Genomic DNA, 8520 nt, shown 5'->3' on the forward strand with positions numbered 1-8520 from the left:
AAGAAGATAACGGGACAGATTGTCAATACCAGACAGCGCTTTCTCAATCAGAACACAATTTAGACAAAATAACACAATTGTTAGACATAACAAGAAAATACCAAATTTTGACATGAACACACTTCTCCTACACATCTTAAAAAATACTTTAAACAGGTCATTACCACATTTCGACAAGATACTATTTGACATTCTAACACTATCGAAACTTTTTCTATATAAACAAAGAAGTCCCAAAGTACAACAATGCACTCGCCGTTCTTATTATCTCCCTATATATATTCACATTGAGGGCGCCATTTTGTTTGAAAATCTGATACATAGAAACAATTTGTTGTTGAATTTTAGAATGATAGAAAATGGTCTAACTAAGAAAATGATTCCGAACACCAATACCTTTAATTCAGTCGTTAACGCTGTATAGACGTTTAAAGTGTTATTTACGTGAAGTCACAATGTAGCGCCAAACAGCACGTGCAAAACAATCAAGTCAATAATGCTATTTTTAATGTCGCAAACGAGTTAAAGTTTACATTTATTTCACTTTTGATAATTTGTATTTCGCTTGAAACATAATAGAGTGAAATAACATAAATAAACAAAGTTTTATCAACGTTTTCAAATTCGTTATTCTCAAAATGTTTCTACACACGGTCGATTTAACGACAGTTTTTTTTCAACCCACTGGAATAGCCTTTAAAAAACATTTCTATTGGAGACTCTGATGCGAAAACAAATTTAACCTACAAACATAATGTCCAACTTTATAATAATAATAATTATATTTTTCTTGACGTGTAAGAATGGAAATAGATATTAATTCTTCGTGCATTATTGTATAATAATGCACGTTTTTCGTTCAAATGCTTTGTAATTAATCACTCAGGCCTATCGGCCTTCGTGATTATATTACTGCGCGTTTGAACTCAAAACGTGCATTATTCTACAACAATGCCCTCAAAATTGATATCTATTTCCTAATTAGAAGACTGAGTTTTAACGAGTCAAATCCGCTATTTTAATAAAATAGCATACAGTTTATCATAATAAGGCATGATTTACTCAAGTCAACAGCCCTTCGGCAAGACAATGCAAATATTTGACATTATCAGACAAGTCAATAGTCTATGTGGGCTAATCAACTCTTGAGTTCTGCACAATAAGACAATGTTAAAACATTTAAACACCGTAATATGATGATAAAATAACATAGCAGTTTGATCACTATCACAAGTCAACACCAAAATAAGAGAACACTACTGTTTCAAATGATCAGATAGTCTTTTGACAAATCAGCTCACCAATTTGAAAAAATAGCGCAACTAGTAGACATAATATGACACATTTTAGAGAAGCCAAAATGAAATTTAGACATGATAACACTACTGTTGAAAACATTAAACACTGTTTTTACAAGTCATCACATTTTGTAGATAAACATAGTAAGGCAATGAGTAGACAAGTCGACAAAATACTACACAACACTTATATTTGACATAATAAGACGCTTTCTAGGCAAGATAAAAAGACATGTAACATCATGAGGCAGCTATAGCGTTCAATATGTACATATACAAGCGAAGTTTTATGCATGTGTAAAATATAACAAATGGTGACAAAGATAGTGTGTAACACCACAGGTGTGCACTGCATACATTTCTAAGGGTCGATTGAAACGTCATAATACCATGGAAATTAATTACTAGTAAATACAACAGCGCAAAATGGTTATCGGTAAAAGCAAAGTAATCGTCTACCTTAAATGAAAGTAGCGTTATAAATTTGTTATGGGTTATTGAACAAAAAATCATGTCGAGAATTGTGATAAGTTCTCTTTATAAGTATAGAGATATTTAGTTTTTTTTCTAACGGTTTATCATGAGAGAGGCACCACATACGTGTATGCAATATACAGTGCAAATATAAGTAAACATCTGCATGCAAAAGTTGTTATAGATTGAGCTGTTAATAGATTTAGGTTAAGAGAAACCGGTATGGAAAGTTATATTTTATAAAATGAAAGTAAAACTAAACTTGTCCTTTAAATAAGTAAAATTTCAACAATAAAGCTAAATAGAAAACTGAAATCCAAAAGGAGCGACAAAACTGAAAATGTTGATAGCCCAGTTGGATTGAGTCCGTTCACTGAGGTACTGGAAAGTGTAAGTAAGCCTCATCGTCCCCTAGCACTGGCTTAGTATTTTTAGACTTTTCTGAATGTTTACTGCACAGCCGCCATCTTGAAAAGGTTATCAAAGTCCTAAAGTGATTGACTGATGGGGGCAGACGGTTGAGAATTAAATCTCGTAACTTGTATCCAGTATTTGTTAAAATAGATATATTTCTTTAAAAGTCATAAAAATAATCTTATGAATATTTTCTTCAAGTATACATACGTTTTATGATCACTGAAAAAATAAACAGATGTTAAATACATTATACATTTTAAAACATTCATGTAATCTATATATCTATATATGCATTAAATTATGAATATTTTATTCTATAAAAATTGACGACATTACATTTTACTGATTGATATTCGATAAAAATGAAAACTGTCCATAACTTTGAAACCTTTCCCGTTTGTGCATAAATTTAGTACTTTAAATTAAAAAACGTTTACAACTGAGATTTAGATAGAATAAATCTTGAGTCTGAGATCGGTTTGACTTCCTGTAAATTTTACAGGGAAGAACTTCTTATTTATATTCATATAACTGCTGCTTCTATTTGATAGTTTGATGGTATTTGTAATCCTTCTTGAATGATTATTTATCCTTTTCAAATGATCGTTAATTGTAATTCGTTTACTGTAATTAAGGTGCAATAAATAATCAACTTACTCAACAAATCTGCGACATCTTACACGATCGCCTGCTTGCCATGCTCGTATTGATCTGATAAATTTTCCTTTTTCGTATAATCTTAAAATAAAAAAAATATTTTGATTAGTATATTCTTGACTTATTCAAATGTTTTGTCAGTAGTCTGATTTATCAGCCAAACATACTAAATAAGACAAGTACATATAATTAATGATACGAATGCGAAATGGCTAAATGACAGCTTCAAGACAAAGAAAAATATTCAAGCGTGTTTCATTTTGTAAAGACACTTGGACAATGAGAACAATAGTGGTCCTTTGTCTGATACATATACATATGTCCACACATAACGACGTAATGGATATGTCAAAGACATTTTCTTATGGTTATATGGATAAATATTAAAATAATCATGGTAAGAAACGCATATGTTTTGGACAGCATATGTTTTGGACAGTCCTATTTACAAAACTAATATTTAATCCAAGTTTTTTTTTCATTCTTCACAAAGAAAGCATAACACCAACAATCATAAAGTCAGTTGTTAATAGGAAGACATTTTCAATATATCAAGAGACTTATAGCAACATAACTTGCAACAGACTCAATCAAACAAAATCTGATTATTGCTGTTTTCATAACTATCGGGTCACAATCCTTTTCAGGATTTTTCGACACTTCTCACGCTAAAAGCTAGAGCAGTACATAGAGCAGCGATAGGTTGAATACCTGAACAAAACGCCGTCAAGCAAAAAGCCAGTATTGGTGATTATTCTTATACCACGTATGCCCACCAGAGAGGAGATGGATTTAACAAACTTGTGCATATATATGTGTACTTGCCCACTCTTGAAAAGTTTTAAACTTGGCAAATGTCTGTGAGACTTTGCACTCGTCATTCGTCAATCACATTTAAGTCTAATGACTTTTGTGAAGCTTCAATTACATTATTGCCGTTAACATGTAGAAGAAGTGTTGTCGCTTTTGTTATGTTGTCTGCTGCACCTTTCTGCAACATGTTTGGTACGTTTTAGCATATGTCAGTAAAAATAACTTAGTCTATAGAACTTGGTACAAAGCAGAGATCAGATTACCCAGATTACCATCAATGTACACGATTTTACTTACAAAAAATTATCTGAATTTCCTGGTTAAGTTCGCATACATGACAAACGATTGCTCAAGATTGGGAAATCTTTCCTAAAATAAGTAAAAATGTTTTATAACATGTATGCAACAAGGCTATCTGTCTGAGTTGGGCATACACGGTGTTACCTATCATTAACATCTTCATTATTTTGCAACATTGCGTTTACACGTACTTCCACATTTATTGACCATGTGCATTGAATTTTTGTTTTTTGTTGTCAAGTTCAATAATAAATTGAATGTCATACGAGACCTATCATCTGTATGATCTGTATCTTTTGAAAATGTCAGCATGATCGGGCCAATATTAAGCCACATCTGACGCCATCTATACATGTACACTTAAATGAATGCTTCATTAAGTGAAATCTGTTGGAGAAAAAAAGTCCTATTTCGTTGAGATTTGTTTTGTTCAAGTGGTATTGAAATCCGTCTCAAATTCCCTAAAGATTCAAACACATTTACTATCGCTGCAAGAATAAGCTAAAATGGGTGTTTCTCCAAAGTGTAACAAACATTGCTTCAAGAACATTTGATTTCAGACACTTTACGCTTTGAAGTAGGTATTGCTAAACAAACATTCACGCCTTATTTTGCTGACGGTAGAATTATAATATTATTCGTGTCACTTTTTCAACCTATAGGATACATGGAACTGGGCAAAAGTCTAATTTTGACAAACTACAATGCAGGAAACGCATTATGGTGGTGCCAATAAAAAGCGAGAAGGGTCAACAGTACGCTATTACAAATGGATCGACACTTACTTCTTGCAATCAAGCTCTTGCTGACATCATTTACGTCTAAGTAAATTCATAATTTGATTATAAAATCGAAATCCTTGAAATCACAGTTTAACTTGCATGCAACATATTTATCTCACATATATAAATCTATTATTGTTAATTAAAAGACATAAAAGAACTAGAGAACACATTCCACACGTCTAGATCAATGCATGGAAAAATCAGAAAATCGGTGCAAAAAATGGACACTATTGAACTTCCAAATAGAGAAATATAGAATTCTTACAGAAAGCCCGATTCAAGATACCAATCAGAGTAACATAAATATTTTGTTTTAAATCATAATGACCTCTGTATTTCTCATCCATACATAAATGAATAGTTCAAATGCTGTATTCAAAACAATCAATTTGTTTCATTTTATGTTCGTGATTATTCATTTTTAATAAAAATGTGTCTTGTTTTTCTTTTTCAATAGAAGTGTAATCACCTACTTGCCATCGGAATGATATCCTATAGAGTTCGTAACATATCCCGGTAGACCTCTTTCTGGATTATTTTTTGGTACTACTCCGATTGCTAAAATGTAAGACAGGCATAAAATAAATATAATTGTTTCTTTAAAGATATAAGTTTCATGATATTATAAGATTCCGTGTGTGATTTATCAAGTAACTATATCAAAGAATTTGGAAGTGAATGAAGAGTTTGCGTGTATGACTAATTAACAAATAATTTATCATTGGTGACTTTACATTTGATTAAGATGAATGGGTGTTAATCAACACTATTTTAATACGAATGTTAATTCATAAATGCACGGTTTCAAATTTTCACGATAAAAACTCAACTTGATTCATGAAATTATAATTTTACTGTACGAATTCACGATTTCAATTCTATCATTATGCAATTTCGTCTTCGTTACTTCAAGATTTCAACACCATATAAACTCGTGAAGTTGCAATGGTCAATTCATAAAGTTAAAGTCATAGAAATGAAGTTGTGAAATCGTGTAGGGAATATAGAAAAATCGCTTTGCATCTGATTAGTTCATAATCATGAATTTTGAAGGTAAAATATTAATGTTTTGGTGTTGAATAGGTGCAGTTAAGTTTGTGCATTAATTATGCTCAAATTGTGAATTTCATAAGTTAAAATCAAATATTGTCAAAGATGACTTTGTATATTCATGAACTTCAGGACATTTGCATATCCGTCTAAAATTTTTGTAAACATGCCAAATGGCACGTTTTTATGATCAATAAAATAACTTTTTGCACAGTATTGCTTGCGGAAATTTATATAAATTTATATTTTTTATATTATCTATATAACATTATCTTTGTTTATTGAGTATTTTATATAATGATTCTTAGAAACTGATGATTTTAATTTAATAAACTGGAACATTTAATGGAAAAAATATATTCAGCAAGAATTACACACGCACAATGCAATTCTATAACCATACTGTGCATAAAAAGATTAGACTTCATGTGGATTTCGAATGAAATTGGAGACGCCATATATATTTAACAATTACGTCTAGACTAAGCAAAATTTGATAACAAGATCGCAGAAAGAACCTTTTATACCATACGATTCCTACAATAGAACATTTTGTATAGCTTAATCTATCAGAAATAAAAGCTAACACCTGACAATTATTTACACCTATTGTATATAATTGCCCGTGACAAAAATGTCTAGGCTGATCAAAAAAATGCAACAACTTGGTCAAAATGTCGGTCAGAGTTATGTAGTTTGTACACTTATATTATATTATGTATAACAAAGGTATAAAATGTGTACAATATGTATAAAATTTAAATGTAATTTCAATGTCTAAGCTAAAGTGGTTTCTAAGATTAAAGAGGATTCGCATACACATTATTTCTCAAAATGGTCATTATTTTTCCAAACAGTTCGCAAAACACCGACAATCTGCGCTAGCGCATTCAATGGTGATGTTTCAGTACAAAGGGCCATAATTCCTCCATAAATGTTAGTATCGCTAAACGCGAAAGTGCATAGTGAAAGGTAAGTCTAAATTACTTGGAAAGTTAAGTAGAATTTTAAGAAAGAAGTGTAATTCTCTCTTTATTTTTTTTATTTCAACTTAAATATCAAAGGGTCGAAATTCTGTGAAAATGTTTAAATTGCAAAACACCAACAAGATGCGCCAGGGTGCACTGGCAGACAAAGATTCTATGATAATTTTGTGAGATCCCCTCATTATAATCAATACATAATGAAGGCGGAGATGCGCACAGAAGAAATTACGCCCGCCTGCAGACAAACCCCAATTTACCGGGTTAAAAATATAAATATAAAATATAATACATTACAGTATGATTTTACCTATAGATCCACGTTTATCCAAACTTAATATCTCTATTTCAAAGTTCTCTGTTAATCCAACATATTGCTTCCTGCGGACAAAGGACCCAATGTCTCCAGAAGATTCATTACCACTATAACTAAAAACAATATCAGAAATTCAAATTGACAAGTTTAAGCAAGCTTTTTGTAATTTGTTTAATGATACTTTAAGGATGGTGCTTCAGGTAAGGTCAAATGAAAAGTCAATTTTCTCAGAAACTACCAAAGCTGTTCAATTTAAACGTAAACGTTTACATGTTCATTACCATCAATTAATGCAATATCAAAAGTTCTAAAGTTACATTTTGCAAAGTTTGCAGAGTTTTTTCACCTGGTTAACCCTTTTATTTAAGTAGTTATCTCAAAAAATGTCGAGATATTCAGTTTCAACCTTTAATACATGTACCCGAAAGTAACATATATTTCTGTACATGCATTTATTTTAGTTCACTCCAAACGAAATGTAAATAGGAAATGTAAGTTTACAGCTTTCAAAAAAATGCATGTTTACTTTGTTTATATAGGTAGATCACCTCAAATTAATTCCTTGTGTACCTGCTTTGCAGAAACCGACCCCATCTAAAATTCTCAAACAAGGAAGTCTTCACTTGAGCAATTAACGAAATATTCATCTACAAATTTGATTTATTTCACCGAATCGTCAGCACGAGTGTAATCGCGTATACAATTTTAAAACTAAATCAATCATACTGTAATCAAAATGTCAGTCCCCAGCTTCGTCTTTAAAAATTTTGAATCTGGGAATAAACTGACATTTAAAAAGATATTTGCCATTCTAATTCATTAGATGCTGCAATGAATGAATAAGTCATCTTTTAGATAACGTTTAACCACTGTATTAAGAAGTTGTTGAACCCAAGAATGAAATGAAACATCATCAGTCATAGGATGTCAATGTTTCTATTTTGCTATCAATCAATTTTAGCAGTGAGTACTAATGTACCTAAGGAATAATGAGGATAATCTTATAACTACATGATATATACATAATGTTTGGTATGATATTTATATCGAGAAATAATTTTAACCTGAATTTGATCTACAAAACAATACTAAGTACGAGTTATAATATAATTTGATAACTGACGATTTGAGATTACCATATATAATACAAACGCATATTATCGTGAGCAAAAATAACAGAAAGTAAACATGAATATATGTGATAAAATATTAGTAAATTAGTGGTAAAACAGTTACAATTATCAATCTTATTGACACCATTGAATCACAATCTGATTTATTTGTAAAAGTACCTGATCTGGACTCCGTCAATTTCGAGATTTTTACTCTCACCGTCCAACAAAGACTGCAACAATAAAATTTATTATTCGATGTTAACGTCCTGAAAGTATTTGTTTTATTAAGAACTAAAGCTGGCACAACTAAAC

General features: G+C 30.9%; 1 long non-coding RNA gene across 1 annotated transcript; it reads right to left on the reverse strand.

The window, feature by feature from the left end:
• Positions 1 to 2846: 2846 nt before the first annotated feature.
• On the reverse strand, positions 2847 to 7208 carry LOC132750987 (uncharacterized). The gene is made up of 3 exons (XR_009628624.1): positions 7088 to 7208; positions 5218 to 5302; positions 2847 to 2927 (listed from the first exon to the last, which is right to left on the reverse strand). It is a non-coding gene; the product is annotated as an uncharacterized LOC132750987 (long non-coding RNA).
• Positions 7209 to 8520: the final 1312 nt, after the last annotated feature.

The sequence above is a fragment of the Ruditapes philippinarum genome, unplaced genomic scaffold, assembly GCF_026571515.1.
Source record: "Ruditapes philippinarum isolate M1 unplaced genomic scaffold, ASM2657151v2 ctg1868_1_1_1_1, whole genome shotgun sequence".
In the NCBI taxonomy this organism is placed as follows: domain Eukaryota; kingdom Metazoa; phylum Mollusca; class Bivalvia; order Venerida; family Veneridae; genus Ruditapes; species Ruditapes philippinarum.